This window comes from Somniosus microcephalus, chromosome 4 (genome assembly GCF_052327205.1).
Source record: "Somniosus microcephalus isolate GS21.2 chromosome 4, FLI_Smic_1.0, whole genome shotgun sequence".
Lineage (NCBI taxonomy): Eukaryota > Metazoa > Chordata > Chondrichthyes > Squaliformes > Somniosidae > Somniosus > Somniosus microcephalus.
The window spans coordinates 132,606,128-132,628,649 of record NC_140990.1 but is presented as its reverse complement, the minus strand read 5'-3'; the positions used below and the strand labels follow the sequence as shown (position 1 = coordinate 132,628,649).

The 22,522-nt window shown below is 43.7% G+C and overlaps 1 pseudogene; it reads left to right on the top strand.

Annotated features, from left to right (window-relative positions):
- Positions 1 to 22,522, top strand: part of LOC147119786 (uncharacterized) — an 81,106-nt pseudogene that overhangs the window by 30,508 nt on the left and 28,076 nt on the right.

Sequence of the window (22,522 nt, the reverse complement as noted above, 5' to 3'; positions counted from 1 at the left end):
TGGTGTATTGGGACTTTCAAAAGGCTTTTGATAAGGTCCCGCATAAGAGCTTAGCATGTAAAGTTAAGGCACATGGGATTGCGGGCAAGGTGTAGGTACACCCATCCATTGGGGGCAAGGGGGCAAGCTCGACAACATTCAGGATAAAGAAGCCCACTTGATTGACATTCCATCCACCTTCAACATTCACTCCCTCCACCACCGGTGCACTGTGGCTGCAGTGTGTACCATCTACAAGATGCACTGCAGCAACTCACCAAAGTCCCTTCAACAGCACCTTCCAAACCCGCGACCTCTACCACTTAGAAGGACAAGGGCAGCAGACGTGTGGGAACATCACCACCTACAAGTTCCCCTCCAAGCCACACACCATGCTGACATGGACCTGTATCGCCGTTCCTTCACTGTCGCTGGGCCAAAATCCTGGAACTCCCTTACTAACAGCATTGTGGGTGTACCTACACCATATGGACTGCAGCAGGTCAAGAAGGCAGCTCACCACCATATTCTCAAGGGCAATTAGGGATGGGCACAAAATGCAGGCCTAGCCAGCCAGCGACGGCCACATCCCATCAATGAATACTGCAGAAAATATAGGGACAAAGTGATCTCCTGGACGAGTTTCGATCGCCTAGATGGGTCGGAGAGGAATTTCCCAGATTTTTTTCTCCCAAATTGGACATTCGGTTTTTTATCTGGTTTTTCGCCTCTCCCGGGAGATCACATGGGTGCGGATAGATGTAGAGTGATAGAAGATTTGAGGTTAGGTTCAGATCAGCCATGATCTTATTGAATGGTGGAGCAGGCTCGATGGGCCGATTGGCCTACTCCTGCTCCTATTTCTTATGTTCTTATGTTCTTATGTAATAAGGTATTGACTTGGATAGAGAACTGGTTGGCCGACAGAAAGCAGAGAGTAGGAATGAATGCGTCTTTTTCCGAGTGGTAGGCAGTGACTAGTGGAGTACCGCTTGGATCAGTCCTTGGACCCCAGCTATTCACAATATATATTAAAGATTGAGATAAGGGAACTAGATGTAACATCTCCAAGTTTGCAGACGACACAAAGCTGGGTGGGCGTGTGTGCTGCGAGGAGGATACCGAGAGACTCCAGGATGATTTGGACAGGTTGGGTGATTGGACAGAAGCGTGGCAGGTGCAATTTAACGTGGATAAATGCGAGGTTATCCACTTTGGTGTCAAAAACAGAAAGGCAGGCTATTATCTGAATGGCAATAGATTGGGAGAAGGGGAAGTGCAACGAGACCTGGGTGTCCTTGTGCACCAGTCGCTGAAGGTAAGCATGCAGGTGCAGCTGGCGGTGAAGAAGGCAAATGGTTTGTTGACCTTCATAGTGAAAAGGTTTGAGTACAGGAGCAAAGATGTCCTGCTGCAGTTGTACAGGGCCTTGGTGAGCCCACACCTTGAGTACTGTGTGCAGATTTGGTCGCCTTATCTGAGGAAGGATTTTCTTGCCATGGAAGGAGTTCAGCGAAGATTCACAAGGCTGATCCCTGGGATGGCAGGAATGACGTATGAGGAGAGATTGGGTCGATTGGGCTTATACTCGCTGGAGTTTAGAAGAATGAGAGGGGATCTCAGCGAAACTTATAAAATTCTGACAGGTCTGGACAAACTAGATGCAGGAAGAATGTTCCTGATGGTCGGAAAGTCCAGAACCAGGGGTCATAGTCTAAAGATAAGGGGTAAGCCATTTAGGAGAGAGATGAGGAAGAATTTCTTCACCCAGAGAGTGGCGAACCTGTGGAATTCTCTAGCACAGAAGGCGGTTGAGGCCAGGTCTTTAAATATATTCAAGAAGGAGTTAGATATATTTCTTAGAGCTAAAGGTATCAAGGGATATAGGGAGAAGGCAGGTACAGGGTACTGAGTTTGAATGATCAGCCATGATCTCATCGAATGGCAGAGCAGGCTCGAGGGGCCGAATGGCCTACTCCTGCTCCTATCTTCTATGTTTCTATGAATAATTACCTATTGAATTTTAATGTTTTGTGTCCCAATATCATAGAGTGCCATTTTTCAGCTGATGCATTGTCGACATCCAAGAATGTTCATAGAAATTGCTGCATTGAAAGAGGCTGTTGGGCCCAACCAGTCAGATTGTTGTTGAACGTCCACATGAGCGGCTGTCCTAAGCTCACAGCCCCGCCCTGTTCTGCGCTCCCTTCATTCCCTGTGATTCCACCACCAATCTACGCTCGTCTCCAGTGCTGATATGGCCTTTGCTTCAATCTCTGACTCTGGTAGTACAGTCCACTCGTCTTCAGTGCTGACATGGCCTCTGCTTCAATCTCTGACTCTGGTAGCACAGTCCACTCGTCTTCAGTGCTGACATGGCCTCTGCTTCAATCTCTGACTCTGGTAGTACATTTCAAAGCCTCACAGCCCTCTGTGTAAAACACTTCTACTTATAAATACAACCTCAATTTTCAAGTGTTTCTGCCCCCATGTATTTCCACACGCCAGGCCTATCTTAGTGACTCCAGCCGTACCCTCTCTATGACCTCAGCACCATTGCTATAGTGTAGGCCTAAACTGCCCGACAGTCTCCAGCACAGCTGCTGGATTTCATAGGATCGCCTTTCCAGTTAATCCCCAATCAGTTCTTCCGGAGCCATTTTACACATTTTTTATCCTCGGTTAGGTGTAATCCCTTCATGCTGGGCCGTTGACTTCTGCACACAATGAGGGGCCATTACCAAGGTCACCAGTGACGTGTCAGCAGCAGGCAAGATAATTGCATATTTAAATTTGCATTCTGAAGTTGGAAACGAGGCATAAGGCCCTTGGCACTGAAATCGATTGACCGCTGGTTCAGCGCTGTAATGTTACAGTTTCAGCTTTTATTTCACTTTTGTGTTCCATTTATTCTGAGATATGATTAGAACATTGAAAGCACGTCGTCCATTTCTGTTTTTCATTTTTACATGGTGTAGGTTTTCCATACAATGCTTGTCGGAAATTCAGAAAGAAAATCCAATCGTAGACTTGGAATGATCATTGACTTTATTCATTTGTCTTACAGGTCTGGCGTGTGAAGCTGATTTCAAACCGTACACTCTGTCATCAGCGGCTGATGAAGGAGCAAATGTAACGATTCGGTGTAACTATGAAGATGTCACAACCACTTACATGCATTGGTTCGTACAGCGAGCACGGCAAATGCCAGTGTGGCTCATCGCAGCGTTCGATACCGAATACACGGCAGGCAGATTCACCATTAACATCCATCGTGTAAAGCGGCAAATTAAACTGGTAATCACAGGTGTAAAATTCAGAGACACTGCGGTTTACCAGTGTATGCAGGAACACACAATGCAATAGTCACAGGGAGAGTCTGCAAAATAACACAGCAGGTATCGAGATACAGCTTGGCTGCAACATTTGAATGTAACCTTTCGCTACACAGTACGTGTTAAAGAATTACTGAGGATGGAAGAAAAGAAGGAAGAAATAAAGAGAGAAAGATTTAGACTTTGGTCACCCTGTGTTCAGGGAGCTGAACACGTGTTGTTTGCCTGTTCTGACTAATGCTGATCTGTGTGTGACGTTCTCTTCTTTAAATATCTGAATGTCACACATAGATTACAATTTCCTTTTCACTTTGGAACCAATTTGCCGCCAGACCAGCTGACCCTTTCATCACAGTTTCCCTTCCTCACACCAATTGCAGGATATTAAATAGCGATTCTGAGGGCACCCAAAGGCCAATTCCTTATTCAGCTCCTTTCCTGTCCTACTTTATTGCGACATTTCTGATGTCTTGCACTACAAGCCTTCTCAAGGCTTCTGAACACAAAACTGAATTCAGTTTCTCAAGCGCAAAACCACACCCTCCTCCGTGTCTGTCTCTTTCCGAAAAAAATGATGTTAAAATATATGTTTTCAGATAATAGAAATTACGATAAATGCCAAAAAGCCAGAGGGGAGATGAGGAGACATTATTTTAATCAGTGAGATTAAATGATCTGGAATGCACTGCATGAAAGGCAGATGGGAGCAGATTCAATAGTAAATTGAAAAATTCAAAAACAGATTGATAGAATTTTGTTCGGCTAGGGTATTTTTGTTAGGCAAGGATATGAAATCAAGACGAATAAATGGAGCTCAGCTACAGATCAACCATGATCTAACTGAATGGTGGAAGAGGCTCGTGGGTCTGAATGGCCTGCTCCCGTTCCTATGGTGTTTTTCCCAGTTGCACTTGAGCGATCTGCTGTTAAATGTGAGTAATTGTCACCCAAAACCTTCGTAGATTAAAACGGCCCGTATACTTTCTGCAGCAGGTTAAGTTCCTTCGTTCTGGTTACAGAATCATAGGGGGAAAATTCGGTACAGCCTTGTTTGGGGTGCCACTATCGGCCGTGCGCAAAATTTAGCGCCTAGCGCTAATTATCACCTCTGACAGCAAACTTGGCTTTTATCGCCTCTGGAGGCGATTGGAGCGCTAAATCAGGCGCTACACAACTCCCTTAAGGCGCTAAGGCCGAAGAGCAAGGCGCCAGTTAAATTTTTCGATAAATCTAAAAATTGACGTCGTAACTAAATTTAATTACTTCACTTAATAAGCAGCATCTGTGATTTATTTGTACTTCTTGCAATCTAATATACTGTGTTCGCTGCTCACGATGTGGTCTCTTCTACATTGGGGAGACAAAATGCATATTGGGTGATTGCTTTGAGGAACACCTCCATTCAGTCCGTAAGGGTGACCCTGAGCTTCCGGTCACCTGTCATTTTAATTCACCGCCCCATTCCCACTCAAACCTCACCGTCCTTGGGCTATTGCATTGTTCCACGGAAGCTCACCGTAAGCTCGAGGAACAGCACCTCATCTTCCGTTTGGGCACTTTACAGCCTTCCGGACTCAATATCGAGTTCAACAATTTCAGATCATAACCACGGCCCCTATCATATTTATATATTTTTATCCACACTTTTAGTTTCTGCCTTTTCTTTTTCTTCTCTCCCACATGGCAGCTGTCTTTCATTCTGCCAGCGCATTTCACACTTCATCTAGAGCCATCTTTTATTTCTTAATCTGTCCTATTACCATCTCGTCTCGCCTTGAATATCTCTTAATGTCTCTTTACTTCTCACAAACCTTCCCTTTTGTTCTTTCATCCCCTCCCCCATTTCCCAGCACCCAACTTGCTTTTTCATCGGTTTCATTTCCTGCTTTTTTCTCAGTTCTGACGAAGGGTTTCGACCTGAAACGTTCACTCTGTTTCTCTCTCCACGGATGTTGCCTGGTCTGCTGAGGTGTTGTAGCTTTTGCTGTTGTTATTTCAGATTTCCAGCATCCGCAGTATTTTGCTATCGTATCTGCTACCTGTGATTGTTCTCCTCAGATCTCCGCATTGGTTTACAAAATGTTGTCATTATTTAGTTTATAACTTCATGTCTTTCACTATAAAGCCCATCATCCTTTCCATCAGCAAACCCACCAAAAGCCGACCTGGGCACCTTAGACAACAATCCAAGTAAAAGGCCAAAATTAGCGGAGTATGGCAAATACCAATAAAAAGAGGGTAACCAGAATGAAACCCTGGACACAAGGCTTGTGCTGAGGAATAGTCGCAGAGTACTGTTTGTGTCCGAGACTCTACGATTGCGGATTGTGTAAAACACAAACTATATTTCAGAAAATGGAAAATTAGGACAACCCTGACGAAGTGACTTGTTAACAAACACCTGGAGAGGAATATGCCACGTTTTTAATTGTCTGTAACAACAGTAACTTCATTAAACAGTAATTTCATAATTAATGATTTCATGCAATGACTTGCCCGGAACTCCAGTGGCTGTGAGAATAGGATAGTAAATGGCATAAACTAGACTAGTGAATCGGCCGTGCATTTTCTATGACAAGCGATGGTCTCTCCTGGTGCTGGACACAGTCGGTCCACACAGATTCTCTGTGACAGGCTCAAACGGTCCCTGATTTATACATGTTGGAAATCAACAGGGAGACTATTAGGCCACACAATTATTTACAGTTATTTGAACAAACATATTCGGCAGTTACTTCCCATGTTCATTGTGGGAGGCTGTCCAATGTTGTTTCGAATCTTGGAATACGACTATCGAGGCTGCAGGTCTCATGCGGCCCCGGGAAGTTTCGAAATTAATTTCCTAGTATTTTCGGCAAAACGAAGGTGGGCTGACTCATCTGGAATGTTGCTTTCGCTGAGGCAGGAAAGGAGCATCGCCTCCATGAGGCGCAACCCACCATAGCTCTGTGACATCTAGGCCAAACGAGAATCAGAATAACAGCGACAGTCACACGCTGCCGTTGTTAAACTGGCACAATACACGGTGCAGCCACACAATACAAAATGTAATCTCACAACAATAAAAACAACAACTTACTTTTATATTGTGTCTGTAATATATTAAAATGTCACAAGGCGCTTCACTGGAGCTTTCTCAAGCAAAAATTGAGACCGAGTCACATAAGGTGATACTAGGACAGATGACCAAAAGCTTGATCGAAAGGTAGGTTTTAAGGAGCCTCTTAAAGGATGAAAGAGTGGTAGACAGGTGGTGAGATTTAGGGAGGGAATGCCAGAGTTTAGGGCCTAGGCAGATGAAGGCAGGACCGCCAATAATGGAGAGGTGAAAATCGGGGATGATCAAGAATCCAGAATTGGAGGATGCAGGGATCTCGCAGGGTGGCGGGGCTGGAGGAGATTACAGAAATAGGGAGGGTGGAGGCCATGGAGTGATTACAAAACAAGGATCAGAACGTTAAAGTCGAGGCATTGCTTAAGCGGGAGCCAGTGTAGGTCAGTGAGCACAGGGTTGATGGGGGAACGGGACTTGCTGCGAGTTAGGGCACGCGTAGCAGAGTCTTGAATGAGCTGAAGTTTGTGGAGGATGGTAGGTGGGAGGTCGGCTAGGAGAGCACTGGAATAGTCAAATCTAGACATAAAGTCATGAATGAGGAATTAAGCAAAAGGAGAACTGCGGCAAGGGTGGAGAAGGGTAATGTTATGGAGGTGGAAGTAGGCGGTCTTGGTGATGGACAGGCTATGGAGTTGGAAGCTCATCAAAAGGTCAAATACGACACCAAGGTTGTGAACGGTCTTGTTCAGCCTCAGACAGTTGCCAGGGAAAGGGCTGGACTCGGTGGCTGGGCAACGGAGTTTGTGGTGGGAACCGTAGACAATGGCTGCGGCCTTCCTAATATTTAGTTGGATTGAATTGCTGGTCATCCATTTCTCATTGTCGGACAAGCAGTTTGTCAATTTAGAGACAGTTCAGGTGTCGCGATAGTTGGTGATCAGGTTGAGCTGAGTGTCATCACCGTGCATGTAGAACCTGATGTGTTTTGGATGATATTGCTGAAGGGCAGAATGTAGATGAGAAATAGGAAGGAGTCACGAATAGATCCCTCGGGAGGCCAGAGGTAATTGTGCAGGAGTGGGAAGAGAAGCCATTGCAGGAGATTCTCTGGCTATGCCTGGACAGCTAAGAATGGAATCAGGTTAGGGCATTCCCACCCAGCTGAACGACGGTGGAGAGGCTGTGTGGAGGATGGTGTCATCAACCGTGCCAAAGGCTGCAGACCTAGAGGATCGGTAAGTGGTTACTTGACAACTAAATTGCCTTCTTGCGCTCATAAAGGAGGCTGCTCGCCATATTGGGGATAATGTTTAATTTAACGACTTCTCCTAACACCGACAAGCTGAGCAAGAGTAAACATGTCTTTGCTGAGTATTTCGAGTGCTACTTAAAGCCATGCTCAACTGTCAGTGTTCATTTGCTAATTGATATCGACTGACTACACTGCGTTTGAAGAGGAGTTCTGAGACACATTGGGAGACTTTCTGTGATTCTTTGTCAAGACTTCTCCAACACGCTATCAATGTATTTCCCAGGTATTCTCTCAGGACTTATAAAATGAGTGAGTGCTGTGCCACTCTATCTTACTGGACACCTTACAGGAGCCACCAGGAGAAAAGGAGTGGTTGGTCATGTGCATCTTGATATGAGCTACCTTTCTCTGCACGAAGCTTTGGAGGAGTAGATGAGGCTAGGCAGAGCAGCACCAGATGCAACAGGAGAGTGGGGCATAAGGAACAGGAGGGCAAGCAGGGGTCTCTGCAGGAGGACCCATCCACCCAGGGTATTCAGGGAGCAGAGCTCTTACATTCACATGACCCACGCCCAGTGCATGAGGAGGCTGCACTTTACCAAGTAGACATTATCGAGATCTGTGGCCTCTTGGAAGGAAGACTCAGACGGCGCAGCACAGACAGGACGGCATTGTCTGTGGCAGTCAAGGTCACAGTAGTACTTAACGTTTATGCTACTGGGACCTTCCAGGCTGCCACAGGTGATATAAGCCATATCTCACAATCCTCAGTGCAAAGTGATGTCTCTGCAGCTCAATACGCCCTGAGGAATGAACAGAATAATTCTCTATTACAAAAGAAGACAAGATGCTGAAAACAGTAGGATTCGATAGGATTGCCCGGTTCCCCATGGCCCAGGGAGCATTTGCTGTGCACATGTGGCTATGCGAACACCTTCTTTAAACTCGGAGCTATTCAGCAGCAGGCAGGGATTCCATTCCCTCAAAGTCCAGCTTATCTGCGACCACTGGCAGTGCATCTGGCTGGTGAAATCCTGCAATCCAGGGAGCTGCCACGATGCATTTGTAATGAGACAGTCATCTGCCCCACAGATCTTTGAGCCACAACGCAATGTGCATGGCAGGCTAATAGGTGATAAGGGATACCCTCTGGTGCCAAGGCTCATGAGGCCCATGAGAATCTCCCAGACACCAGCAGAGCACTCATACAATGACAGTCACTCAGCCACCAGGAATATCATTGAGCAGACCATTGGGTTCCTCAGGCAGAGGTTTAGATGCCTTGACCGGTCAGGAGGTGCCCTGCAGTACTCGGCCAAGAAGGTGCCTTCATTCTTTGTGATTTACTGCAAGCTCCACAATCTCGAGAGCATGACAGATCAGCCGTTACCACTAGCAATTGTGCCAGAGGGTCAATCGCAGGAGCCACAACGGGAGGAGGAGGCAGAAGAGGAGGAGGAAGAGAGGAGGAGGTGGAGGACCAGGGGAACCACCAGAGGCTCCCTGGTAGAAGAGCCGCACTTGGGAGCGACGCTCGCTGCCATCTAATTGAACTGCACTTTTGAGAGACGAGCTCCACCATCAGACTCTGGAGCACTGTGCCAACATGAGGTATCTTCCACGACTTAGGGTCCATCAGGAAGTCCACCATCTGCACTCAATCCTTTCAATCTCTTCCCCATGAAGATCATGATAAAAAGACCACCGATTCCACCATGACCCAATGAGCATAATCACGGTTTACATTCATCAGAAACAATAATCATCAATTAGCCCGAAAATTGCGTACAAAATCCAGACTTTAAAATAGTCGTTTCTAATTAGCACAGCACCTATTTAGCGCCTGTTTTCACCCTTTGTGCAAAATAACCCCGACAATCTTTACATTCTCTTGTGATGCTAGAGGACTAGGGTGACGCAAATGTTACACCACTGTTCAAAAAAATGGGAGAGATAAACCCGTTAACTAGAAGCCAGTGAGCCTGACGTCGGTGGTGGGGAAACTTCTGAGCCTAGAAATTCGTCTCGGCCAGTGGCACAAGATCGGCACTATTGGATCGGCCATACGTTATACGCAGTGCCTGATAATCAATTCGATTGGCTGCTATGGAGCGGAATATCAGGCGTTGTGCATAACGGGCGGCCGATGCGTGTTTGACAAAATGCCACACAATAGATTTGTTAGTAAAACTAAAGCCCATTGGATTAAAAGGACAATGGCAGCATGGATGCGAAATAGTCTACGAACCAGAAAGCAGAGAGTCACGGTGAATGTTTGTTTTTCCAGACTGGAGGAGAGTATACACTGGTGTCCACATTGGGTGGGAATTAGGAACATTTCTCATTTTGATATATATTAATGACCTGGACCTGGATACACGTGCTATATTTTTAAGGTTTGCTAATGATATATTACTCAGAAATGTCGTGAACAATGACAAATATAGTAGCAAATGTCAGGGGCACATAGACACACTGCTGAAATGGGCAGATATATGGCAGATGAAATTTTGTGCAGTCAACATAACGTGACGTGTTTTTGAAGAAAGAATAAGGAGAAGCACTACAAACAAAATGGTTCAATTTTAAAGGAGGTGTAGGCACAGGATAAGGGAAAGAGGTCTGCAGGGGTCTGTACCCAAGAATCCTGGTCTGTTACAAGATGAAAGAGATCGGTCTGTACCCAGGAACCCTTCTCTATTACAAGATATGGGAGATGGGTCTCTACCCAGGAACACTTGTCTCTCACAAGTTAAGGCAGATGGGTCTGTACCCAGGAACACTTGTCTCTTACAAAATAAGTGAGATGTGTCTGTCGCCAGGAACTCTTGTCTGTTACAGGATAATGGAAATGGATCTGTAGTGGTCTCTCCCGAGGAACCGTTGTCTGTTACAGGGTAAGGAAGATGGGTTTTTACAGGCCTGTCCCCAGGAACACTTGTCTTTTACAGGATAAGGGAGGTGGCTCTTTCCACAGGAACACTTGTCTGTTACATGATAAGGGAGATGTGTATGTATCGATCTGTCCCCAGGAATTCCTGACTGTTATAGAATAAATGAGATGTAGCGATCTGTCCCTTGGAACTCTTGCTATTAGAAGGTAAGTGAGGTGGCTCTGTCTGCGGGAGCCTTTTCCTTTTACAGGAGAATGAGATGGCTTCGTAGGCGTCTGTCCCTAGGAACCCTTGTCTGTTACAAGAAAAGGGAAGTTTTTCTGAAGTGACTTGTCCCCAGGGGACTAGAAATCTAGCTCAGGCAGTGGCGCAAAATGGGCGGTATCGGAGCTGCCGCCCATTGTAGGTGGCCTCTGATGTTCAGCTCCATTGACAGCAATGGGGAAGAATATCACGCGCTTCGATAATGGGAGTCTGATCCAATACCGTCAGATTTGCGCCACCGCACGTGACCAAATTCTAGGTTAAGTTCTTTTACAGTGTACATGAGATGGATCATTAGGAGTCTGTCACCAGGGCCATTTGTCTTTCACAGGACACAGCAAGGGATTGTAAAGTATAATGCATAATGCATGTTAATAATCTATGTAATATTGTTTAATTTGCCCATAAACAATAATCATCAGTCTCTCCCCACGTTCAGTTGCTTTACTGAGCCTGTAGCTAAGCCATAGGAAACAATGCGAGTGTACTGTGATGTGGTGGGATTGTTAAAATTGGCGAGAGCAATCTTTAAGCTGAAGGAGGGAAAATCAAGTGGGGTCGCTAATCTTGATCGTGTGAGTGACTGGTGCCACAATGCAATTTCAGGTGCAGAAATACAGAGATTGGCTCTTAGCGGATTTCCCCCTGTCCACTAGATCGTGCAGCAGTAGGATTAGAAATTGAGGAGGTTGTACACAAGCATAGGACCAAAATGTATCTATTCCTCAAGAGTTGCAACTATTTTAAATGGTGAGTTATTGCGCATAATTTGGAAGAAGGTGGGAATTCCTCTGCTTACCATGTGAGGGGCCATCGGCAATAACATGATGAAGATTCTCTCTAGTCGGTAATTCACTCTATCATTTCAATAAAAACCCCGCTCAGAGAGAATATTCATCAGTTATGAACTATGTTGCTTCACTGAGAACAAATCAATGGACGCCTCAAAAAAAACGTACACAAGATTAATTACACAAGAGAGAACTTAAAGTTTTATTCCAGAATTAATAAACAACCATTCATTGTTTGCAACTCAAAATCCCCACCACATTCATAGGGTCAAACGGGGGCCAGCTATGGCCAGACTTGGACTTCGCATTTTCAAGAAGATCCCGCCTATAGCAGGGAAACTGAAGGCCCAGCGACTACAAAATTCTTGTCAAGTGGCTGAGAAATTTGAAATATCCTAGAATGCAAAGCCACGACCAGATTCTGTGCGGTAAATTGGGATGTTTGTGTCTCTGGTACAGGAAGGTCACCTGTCAGTAAATTGGGATGTTTGTGTCTCTGGTACAGGAAGGGTCACCTGTCAGTAAATTGTGATGTTTCTGTCTCTGTTAGAGAAGTGTCACCTGTCATAAATTTTGATGTTTGTGTCTCTGGTAATGGAAGGTCACCTGACAGTAAATTGGGATGTTTGTGTCTCTGGTACAGGAGGATCACCTGTGAGTAAAATGGGATGTTTGTTACTCTGCTACAGGAAAGTCTGCTGTCAGTAAAGTGGGATATAAGGTCACCGGCCCCATTCTACTTCACTACGCCACGGATTCTACTTTTTGAATCTTATCTTTATGGTAATAAATTGTTTCCAATTCATTGCTATGGGACAAGAGAAATCTTAGTTTTCCAAATGTAAAGCATGTTGAGGTTATTCATATGAGGCATAATTATTGCTGGAATCTATTCTGGTAATTAGTGAACTAATTTACCTATTAGATTCAGCGGATATTTCACCATATTCTTTAACTCTTCCCTGAATTTGCTCTGAGTCACTGCATAAATAAATGTGTTTGGGCAGCAGCTTAAAAGCTGAAGCATATTAGCACTTTCAAGCAGAATAAATTTGGGATCGTTGAAACCTTGAATTTTATAATCTTTTATAAATCGCTCAAGAAAGAAGTGTACAACATATGCCATCCACAGCAGGATGAAACTTCCCGAGATGGCGAAGAGTAAAACGATGGACTTTCTCCGGCTCTCCATCTCTGGGTCGCTCTGAATCTCTCCATTGCTGTGGGCCCGGAGTCTCCTGCGGGCTCTATTGGCCGCTAGAATGTGTCTGACCGTCAGAGCATTGAGCAGCAATATCAGGAGGAACGGCAGACAAGGGGTTAATATACGGTCACTCCAATGAAAAGCTTCCCATATGGCTGATGTAATACGGACTTCCCTCAATTTGCAAAACCACGGAACATTGTCAATTATGATGATGGGTTCGTGGAAAAAGTACCAGGGGATATTGATTAAACAGCCCAGCGCACAGACCGTCCCTATAACCACGGCAGCCGTTTTCTCGGTGCAATATTTTGTTTTCAACTCCTGGCAACAAATGGCCACAAAACGATCAAAGGTGAAAGAGACCGTTAACCAGACAGAACTGTCTCTGGCTGCGTAAATTAACGCAATGCTGACACTGCAGACGGGAGTGATGGCCAAGAAACTACCTGGAAAAAAAATGCTGGGGATCCGGTTTAATATCACAGCGGTGATAATGACCAGGAGATCTGTCACGGCCATGGACACCAGGTACCGAGTGATACATCTGGAGAGACCACACCTTCCTCGGGACAGGATCACAATCGCCACTAAATTAACTGTAAAGAGACGGAGAGAAGAGAAGATACAATATACATTCTCAGGAGAAGTAATATACAGGTCGCAACTATATAAAGTTCTCAACTTTGATAAATGGAAACAGGGGAACTGATATAGGTCAGAGACCACGGGTGAACGGAGATATATTTAGAATCAGAGGGAAACAAAATGTATGACAAAAATGGAAATGTCAAATACTAATAAAAATAGTAGATCGTGTAGTGACGAATACAATAAAGCAACAAGTAGTACATACAGAAGTACGGTAATGAATTAAAAACCACACAATTCACAGAGCAGCAAATGGAATAAAATGCAAAACAAATTTAAAATAAACACTACAACCCATGAAACAAGGATTGTGGAGCCCTGTATAGATGTGACCCCCCTGACAGTTCTCTCAATATATTAGAACCGCTTCACATTGACAGACACAGCAGCCAGTCTGTATGAGTCAGGCCCCACAAACAGCAGGGAGACCATTACTAAGTTGGTGTGGAAATGACGGCACTTGTTGAGAAAATAATATTGTCCAGAGCATCAGGAGATCGGCCCGTCCTTCTTCAATAGTCCAATACGATCCAGAATTTCCATCCCAATCTCCTAACAGGGACATCGGTTATACATCTCGCGGGAGAACCACAGGGTGCGCAATGCAGCGCTTCCTCAATACTTCCGAGTGTCAACCTGGACTATGACTAATGTCCTGGAGTGGCGCTTCAAACCGATAACTCCCGGACTAAGAATTCTGCTAACTATAATAAGATCATACAGCTTTAGTATATGTAAAAATGTAATAGTAGGGCGCATCAAAGAACATCCAGGATCACTGGGAAAGTGGCAATTTGAGTTACAGTGAGGACCGGGTTCGGAAAACTTTGTACTTTATTCGGATTTCCAAAAGGATGATTGAGTAAAAGTGAGCCGGGAGATCTGGTGGACAGGAATGGGTCTCGAATCTAATGGAGGAATCCAAGGGTCAGGCCGGATGTTTGAGCATGCGCACTGGGCTGGAGGAAAGAGTTATATTTGGAAACGTCCAGGATCAGAAAGAGCGTTCGGGGTGAGTGGAGTTTGCAGCAGAGAAACCCGGAGCAGCTGGTTTGGGAGAGAAGTGACATCAACTGAATGGACTGGAGCAATGAGAGATAAACCAAACGGATGGGGAGAGCAGGGAGAGATAAACTGAACGGATGGGGAGAGCAGGGAGAGATAAACCGAACGGATGGGCAGAGCAGGGAGAGATAAACCGAACGGATGGGGAGAGCCCGGAGAGATAAACCGAATGGATGGGGAGAGCAGGGAGAGATAAACCAAACGGATGGGGTGAGCAGGGATAGAAAAACCGAATGCATAGAGAGAGCAGGGAAAGATACACCGAACGGATGGGGTGAGCATGGGGAGTGATGAAATGCTCTCCAATTGCCTGAATGAGTGAAGCTAAAAGAACAACAGTCAAGAAGCCCGACACCATCCAGGACAAAGCAGCCGCTTGATTGGCACCCCATCCAGCACCTTAAACATTCACCCCTTCCACTGCCGGCGTACCATGGCTGCAGTGTGTACCATCTAGAAGATGCACTGCAGCAACACGCCAAGACTTCTTCGGCAGCACCTCACAAACCCGCTACCTCTTCCACCTAGAAGGACAAGGGCAGCAGGGCCCATAGGAACACCACCACTTCCACGTTGCCCTCCAAGTCACACACCATCCTGACTTAGAAGTAGATGGGAGCAGGGGTCCGGAGTCGATGTTCCTGGGAAATGGATTATTAATGAATCCTGTCACTTACTTCATTGTTCTGAATTATCAATAACGCATTGAGCGATAACTTAGTTCAATAAGTTAATTCCTTATAACCAAATCACAATTTCATTACTTATTCAATTAATTAATCATGCCTTAATGTATTAATTGTTAAATCAGAACAGTTTGTGATTAAAGAATTTGAGAAATGGAGCCAGGAACGAAATAATTCTGAATCGTTATTAAGACAAATAGCAATTGCATTCATGTTATAGAGTCATATCTATTAATTACTGTCCCTTTGTATTCTCATGGTGTTTCGCTTTTGAGAGGGCCAGAATACTACGTTCCTCTACATCTTCCTGCACTCACATTATCAGCCGGTTCTTCAGTTTAATGGTGGGAGTGACATTGAGCAGAAGGGCAGGGTTTCACGTGTTGGAGTTCACTTTTTTTCCACAGCCGCTAAAGAGGTTAAGCAATTAGCAGCAGGAGTAGGCCATTCAGTCCATCGAGCCTGGTCCGCCGTTCTATCAAATCATGGCTGATGTACAACTTAACTATAATTACACGCCTGGGTTTCATACTCATTAATACCCTTGCCTACACAAAATCTCTCAGAGTTTTGACATTTTCAATTGACCTCATCTCAACATAACTTGGGGAGCGAGTTCCAGGTTTACACCACCCTTTGTGTGAAGAAGTGTTTCCTCACTTCACAACTGAACGGTCGAGCTCTAATTTTAAGATTATGTGCTTTGTTCTGGACTCTGCCGCCAGATGAAATGTTTCTATCTATCTAACCTATAAAATCCTTCAATTATCTTCAACACATCTAAATCCTCGATTCTCATGGAATTCAAACCACATTTACGCAACCTGTCCTGATAATTTAACCCTCTAAGCCCCGGTATTATTGTGGTGAACCTGCCCTGCACCTTTTCCAAGTCAATGAATTCTTCCTGAGTTGAGGTGCCCAGAACGGAACGCATTACTTCAGATGTGGTCTAACCAGAAATATAATATTCCAGCACTTGAAGATAAAGGATAACAATCCATGAATTAATGAATTACTTGCTGCAATACTTTACCTGGAACAGCGACAACTGCAAGGGCAGTGTAGTAAATGGCATAGACCAGACCTTCGGGCGGGACGTGCATATTCTGTGAGAAGCAGCGATGTCTGTTCGGGATCCCGCTCGCGTTCCATTCGACATTCAAAGATTCCTTTATTATACCTGTTGTTAAACCCCAGAGTCACAATTAGATAACATCACCATTAATGTTAGTTACAGTCATTGAACAAACATGTTAGGTGACATCAACATTTATGTTAGTTACAGCCATTGACCAAACAAGTTAATACCACAGAGTTTACCTTCATTTTTAATACAATAGAATGGATAAACATAGAAGTCACAGAAATTTAAAGGGAAACATAATGTCCTGTAGGGAAGGCAATCTGCTGTCCATACTCAGTCTGCCTATATGTGACTGCAATCCCACACCAACGTGGTCGACACAAAACTGCCCTTTGAAGGGGCCTAGCAACTCAGGCAGGTGTATCAAACTGCTAGAAAGGAACAAAATAATAAAACCGGGTAGGCATAGAATTGGGAGACAAAAAAGGCACATCCAGCACCGTCGACCCCGCAATGCCTTCCACACTAACATCACAGAAATCACAGAAACCCCACAGTGCAGATAGAGGCCATTTCAGCCCATCGAGCCTGCACCGACACATATCCCATCCGATCCCCTTAACCCCTACCCCACCCTACCCCATAACCCCACGTATTTAATCCCCCTAACATTAAGGGTCAATTTATCATAGCCAATCATCCTAACCCGCACATCTTTGGACTGTGGGAGGAAACCGGAGCACCCGGAGGAAACCCACGCAACCACAGGGAGAATGTGCAAATCGGTGCAAAATTGGTGTAAAAATTGGGAGAGCTGTCTCACAGATTAATTCATCAACCCCTTTAGCCCCCTGTTTGTCCAGTGTTGGGATATTCTTAGTGTCTTCTACTGTAAAGACTGATGTAAAATATTCATTCAGTGTTTTTGCCATCTCCATATTTCCCACCATTAATATCCCGGTCTCATCCTCTAAGGGACCAACATTTACTTTAGCCACCCTTTTTCTTTTTATATAACTATAAAAACTCTTACTATCTGTTTTTATATTATTTGCTAATTTACTTTCATAACCTATCTTCCCTTTCTTAATCAATCTTTTTGTTATTTTTTGCTGTCTTTTAAAGTTTTCCCAATCCTCTATCCTCCCACTAGATTTGGCTACCTTATATGCCCTTGTTTTTAGTCGAATACTATCCTTAATATCTTTACTTAGACACGGATGGCTGTCTTTTCTTTCACACCCTTTTCTTCTCAGTGGAATATATTTTTTTTGGAAGTTGTAAAATAACTCCTTGAATGTACACCACTGATCATGTATCGTCTTACCCTTTAATCTATTTTCCCAATCCACTCTACTCAATTCCGCTCTCATACCTTCATAGTCTCCTTTATTCAAGCTTAGCATGCTTGTTTGAGATCCAACCTTCTCACCCTCTAACTGAATATGGAATTCAACCATGTTATGGTCACTCATTCCAAGGGGATCCTTTACAAGACATTTTTAATTAATCCCGTCTTGTTACACAGGACCAGATCTAAGGTTGCTTGCCCCCTGGTCGGCTCAGTTACATACTGCTCAAGAAACCCATCCCTAATACACTCAATGAACTCATCCTCAAGGCTGCTCTGCCCAATTTGATTTGTCCAATTAATATGATAGTTGTAATCCCCCATAATTATAGATGTTCCCTTATTACAAGCCTCAACTATTTCCTGATTGATACTCCGTCCAACAGAATTGCCACTGTTCGGAGGCCTATAGACTACGCCCACTAATGTTTTTTTCCCCTTCTTATTCCTTACCTCCACCCAAACTGTTTCATTATCCTGATCTTTTGACGCAATATCATTTCTCTGTATTACAGTGATTCCTTCCTTTATTAACATAGCCACCCCACCTCCCCTTCCTTCCTGCCTGTCCTTCCTGATCGTTAAATAACCTGGTATGTTTAATTCCCAGGCATTGTCACCCTGCAGCCATGTTTCTGTAATGGCCACAAGATCATACCCATATGTAGTTATTTGTGCCATTAACTCATCTATTTTGTTATGAATGCTATGTGCATTGAGATAGAGAACTTTCAAAGATGTTTTTTGACACTTAGTTCCTGCTTTTGCCCTTTTTATTACTTTACCTTTTACTCCATACCTTCTGCCCCTTCCTGACACGCTCTGGTTTTTAATTTCCCCACTGCTACCTAAGTCTATTACCTTCTCTGTTGTCATTTTTATTATTTGCTCTCCCACTAGATAGTTTAAAGCCCTCTCTACAGCCCTAGTTATATGATCCGTCAGGACTCTTTTCCCAGCACTGGCCAAGTGAAGCCCGTCCCAAGAAAGAGTTGGAATAAATGGCTCTTTTTCTAAGTGGCAGGCAGTGACTAGTGGGGTACCGCAAGGATCGGTCCTTGGACCCCAGCTATTCACAATATATAGTAATGATCTGGATGAGGGAACTAGATGTAATATCTCCAAGTTTGCAGATGACACAAAGCTGGGTGGGCGTATGTGCTGTGAGGAGGATACCGAGAAACTCCAGTATGATTTGGACAGGTTGGGTGATTGGGCAGAAGCATAGCAGATGCAGTATAACGTGGATAAATGCGAGGTTATCCACTTTGGTGTCAAAAACAGGAAGGCAGATTATTATCTGAATTGCAATAGATTGGGAGAAGGGGAAGTGCAACGAGACCCGGGCGTCCTTGTGCACCAGTCGCTGAAAGTAAGCATGCAGGTGCAGCAGGCAGTTAAGAAGTCAAATGGTATGTTGGCCTTTGTAGCGAGAGGGTTTGAGTACAGGAACAAGGATGACTTGCTGCAGTTGTACAGGGCCTTGGTGAGACCACACCTGGAGTATTGTGTGAAGTTTTGTTCACCTTATCTGATGAAGGATGTTCTTGCCATGTAACGAGTGCAGTGAAGATTCACCAGGCTGATACCTGGGATGGCAGGAATGATGTATGAGGAGAGATTAAGTCGATTGGGCTTTTACTCGCTGGAGTTTTGAAGAATCAGAGGGGATCTCATCGAAACTTGTAAATTTCTAACAGGACTAGACAGACTAGATGCTGGAAGGATGATCCCGATGGTCGGGTAGTCTGGAACCAGTTGTCACAGTCTAAGGATAAGGGGTAAGCCATTTAGGACAGAGATGAGGAGGAATTTCTTCACCCAGAGAGTGGTGAACCTGTGGAATGCTCTACCAAAGAAGGCAGTAGAGGCCATTTCATTAAATATATTCAAGAAGGATTTGGATATATTTCTTAAGGCTAAATGGATCAAGGGATATGGAGAGAAGGCAGGAACAGGGTACTGAATTTGGACGATCAGCCATGATCTCATTGAAAGGCAGAGCATGCTCGAGGGGCCGAATGGCCTACTCCTGCTCCTAAATTCGATGTTTGTATGTTTCTATATTGTGGGTATAAGGACAGATTATGAAGAATAGGATCAGTTTTATGGATATAAGGTAAGTTTATGTGCAGTATAGGTTTAGTATTGTGGGTATAAGTTCAGTTTATGGGGCATAGGTTCAGTATTGTGGGTATCTGGTCAGTTTATGGCCGGTATAGTATCAGTACTGTGGGTATAAGGTCAGTTTATGGTGTAAATGATCAGTATTGTGGGTATAGGTTCAGTTTATGGGGGAATAGGCTATGTATTGTGGGTATAAGTTTAGATTATGCATGGTATAGGTTCAGTATTGAGGGTATAAGTTCAGATTATGGGTTGCATGATCAGTACTGTCTTTATAAGTTCAGTATAGGTGTGGTTTAGTATCAGCATTGTGGATATATGGACACTTTATGGGCGGTATAGGACCAGTATTGTGGATAACAATTCACTTAATGGAAGGTATACGATCAGTATTGTGGGTATAAGGTCAGTTTATCGTGTATATGATCAGTTTTGTGAGTATAAGTTCAGTTTATGAGTGGTATATGATCAGTATTGTGGATATAAGGACAGTTTATGGACGGTATATTAACAGTATTGTGGGTATAAGGTCAGTTTATGGGTGGAATAGGAACAGATTGATAGGTATAAGGTCAGTTTCTGTGCGGAATAGAATCAGTATTATGGGTATAAGGTCAGTTAATGGGCACTATATTATCAGTAATATGAGTATAAGGTCAGATTATGGTCGGAATAGAATCAGTATTGTGGGAATATGGTCAGATTATGGGCAGTATAGGATCAGTGTTATAGGTATAAGATCAGCTTATGGGCGGTATAAGTTCAGTATTGTGGGTATAAGGTCAGTTTATGGTGTACAGAATCAGTAATGTGGGTATACGGTCAGTTTATGGGGGAATAGGATAAGTATTGTGGTTACAATATTAGATTATGCATGGAATATGTTCAGTATTGAGGGTGTAAATTAAGATTATGGGGAGAAAGATCAGTATTGTGGTGATAAGCTCAGTTTATGTCTGATATAGTATCAGTATTGTGGGTATAAGGTCAGTTTATGGGTGGTATATGAAGAGCATTTTAGTTATAAGTTCAGTTTATAGGGCATAGGATCAGTATTGTTTGTATAAGGTCAGTTTATGTGATATAGGATCAGTATTGTGGGTATAAGGTGAGATTATGGGGTGCGTGATCAGTATTGTGGTTATACGTTCAGTTTATATGGGTATAGGATCACTATTGTGGGTATAAGCTCAGTTTATGTGTGGTACAGGATCAGTATTGTGTGTATAAATTCGGTTTATGTGTGGTATAAAATCAGTATTGTGGCTATAACATCAATTTATATGCGGTATAGGATCAGTGTTGTGGGTATAAGGACAGTTTATGGGATATAGTATCAGTATTGTGGGTATACGATCAGATTATGGGGTATAGGATCAGTATTGCGGGTATAAGGTCAGTTTATTTGTGGTATAGGATCAATATTGTTGGTGTAAGTTCAGTTTATGGGCCGTATATAATCAGTATTGTGGGTATAATGGCAGTTTATGGGTGGTATAATATCAGTATTGTTGGCATAATGGCAGTTCATGCATGGTATAGTATCAGTATTTTGGGTATAAAGAGAATTTATGGAAGGTATACGATCAGTATTGTAGGAATGAGGTCAGTTTATGGGGTATCTGATCAGTATTGTTGGATATAAGTTCAATTTATGGGGTATAGGATCAGTACTGTGGGGATAATGTCAGTTTATGGGCGGTATAGTATCAGTTTTGAGGGTATAATGTCAGTTTATGGGCAGTATATGATCAATATTGTGGGTTTAACATCAGATTATGGAAGTTATAGGATTAGTATTGTGGGTATAAGATCAGTTTATGGGCGGTATAGGAACAGGATTGTGGGTATAAGTTAAGTTTATGGGTGGTATAGTATTAGTATTGTGGGTATAAGATCAGTTTATGGGTGGTATAGGATCAGTATTGTGGGTATTAGTTCAATTTAAGGGTTGTATATGATCAATATTGTGGGTATAAAGTCAGTTTATGGGCGGTATATTATCAGTATTGTGGGTATAAGGTCAGTTTATGGGGTATGGGGTCACTTATGTGGGTATAAGCTGTCGGAATTAGCATACACACACGCTAGCGGGGTTGGGGTTATTGTCTTTGGCCAGTCAGAAGCCTCTGAGCTGCTCCAGGGACCCCTATGCTGTTTCGAAGCACTCCCCTATTCCTGGTGTTGACTGCCGGACTTACTCGGTAGCGATGTAGACAGAAAACATGACTCGTAGTTTGGGTGCAAAACAGACCAGTATTTATTGAAACAAAAAGATAGAAACAACTTAAAATAATCGATACAGCACACCTGTGCCTGGTACAGCACTTTTGCTTAACGCAGTACACTTAGTGCCCACTAGAGCGCTCTTTGCTCAGTGCAACACTCCTTTATTTAAGTACAGCACTTTTAAATACAGCTACTTATTGTCCACTGAAGCACCTTTCTGCTTAGCGCAACATCCTTTTTTTTTAATAGCACTTGCAATATAGGAACATCTTGCTCACTACAGCACCTTTGCTTAGTGGCTTTTACTTAAAAACAGCACTTTAATACAGCTACTTAGTGTCCACTGAAGCACCTTTCTGCTTAGTGCAACACCCTTTTAATAGCACTTTCAATATAGAAACAACTTGCTCACTACAGCACCTTTGCTTAGTGGTTTTTACTTAAAAACAGCACTTTAACACAGCTACTTAATGTCCACTGAAGCACCTTTCTGCTTAGTGCAACACCCTTTTACTAGCACTATCAATATAGAAACACCTTGCTAAATACAGC